The sequence below is a fragment of the Piliocolobus tephrosceles genome, chromosome 4 (assembly GCF_002776525.5).
Source record: "Piliocolobus tephrosceles isolate RC106 chromosome 4, ASM277652v3, whole genome shotgun sequence".
Taxonomy (NCBI): Eukaryota; Metazoa; Chordata; class Mammalia; order Primates; family Cercopithecidae; genus Piliocolobus; species Piliocolobus tephrosceles.
Genome location: NC_045437.1, coordinates 157,581,917 through 157,583,586, shown reverse-complemented (window position 1 = coordinate 157,583,586; position 1,670 = coordinate 157,581,917). Strand labels below are relative to the sequence as shown.

General features: G+C 44.6%; 1 protein-coding gene across 13 annotated transcripts in view; it reads right to left on the bottom strand.

The window, feature by feature from the left end:
* Window positions 1–1,670, bottom strand: part of LOC111529568 — a 48,750-nt gene that overhangs the window by 12,475 nt on the left and 34,605 nt on the right. The window lies entirely within an intron of this gene.

Below are 1,670 nucleotides of genomic sequence, written 5' to 3'. Positions count from 1 at the left end.
CTACGGGTAGAAAGCAAGAGAGAATACATTGCAGGACTGAAGTAGGGGTTGCCAGAGCCCATGAGAACTGGTCACTGCAACAGTGGCTGGAGTAAGTGGTGGGCTGAGAGGATTGGGGGTTGAGTGTGGTGCAAGAGAGGTGTCTAAATCTATATACAATTTGCAAAGGGCACTTCAGGCTAGAAGGTCGGATGGACCTGGGTAAAAAGCTCCAGGGTTGGATAGAAACTCAAGGGCATGTTGCATAACAAAACAAGGAGCATCAAACTTGGGGGTGAAGGCAGGCAGCACATCTTCTGGAACACTGTTGGCTTCTCCACTCTCCTCAAACATGGTTCTGTGCTGGGTTACTGATTAACCGTCTTCCCAGAGGCTCTAGAATCTGAATTGCAGTTCTGTCTACCCATTATCGTGTAGCACGAATGAATAGTTTCTGCATTTTTTCTCTTATTCTCAATGCCACTGATTCCAGTCATTTGTGGCCTTCTGAGGGCAAAAACCATAATTACCTGAATGCTTAGAGGTTTTCATGTGGTGGGGCAATAGCCCAAGTCACTTCCAGGGTTGAGCCAAGCATGTAGAAATCCAAGTCCTCTGTCTAAGCCTGTTGGATTCGTGTGTGGTTTGTTTCCTTTAGAGCCATGACTTTGGGAAGACTGACTGTGTTATCAGACCAAGGATCTCCTCCCCTCCGGGAGACAGGTATACACAAACTGTAGCCACAGGGGCAGAGTTGGTGAGTGATGAGGTGTTCAGTTAATGTGTATAACAACTAGAAACCAGCACACTCACAGAAATACGAAGGACAAAGAAAAGGAGGTGGAGGAACAACCCAGATTTTCTTAAAAACCAGTTTCCTGCCACAGATCAAAGTAAAGGCAAAGATTTGCCATATCATCTTTTCCTATTCTTGGAAACTAGTTCTTATCTCTGTCAGGGTTCCCTGAACATTCTCATGGATTCCAGAAGGCTGTTGTTTGTCAAAGAGAATTATTCTGCTTAATACCTGGTCTAAGTGATGGTCAGTGAGGTGGGCACAAGATCCTATTCCCTGCAGGTAGTAAATAGTACAATAGAACTTTCTTCTGAGTGTTTGTTTTTTGATTCTTTTCCTAAAGGGCTTTTAGGCTGATAGAGCCTTGATGCAACACACTGGCAATACCTTATGTTATATGCCATTGCTTTAAAAGCACTTTGGAAAATAAAATCCCATGAGATTGACAGAGGATGCCCCGGATGACAGACACAGCTTTCTCAGCAGAAATCATGTTTTGGAGCTCCCAGGCAGACCCACTCCTGAAGGTGTCACCTCATGAAGAAGTACCCGGTCCCTAACCTCAGGGACAGGGTACTGCAAGAAGCCGCCAGAGACTCTGGGATATCATCTCTCTGTTGGGCCAGCCAGAGGACAGCAGCCAGGTCCCTGACTGGCTGTTTACCTGGGAATACATCTTATAAAAGACTTCTCATAGAGGAAGTGTGAGGATATACTCCACATTAAGGATAAGACTGCTAAATATTAATACACAGTGTTGTTGGTATTTCACGTGGCTTGTCTACTGAAGAGATTTGAAACCTAATGCTCATGCAACCTTTGATTATGAGCAAAATAGTTCTGAAAATTCTAAATGTCCTCATAGAATTGGCCCCCCCCAATGCCAAACAATTGA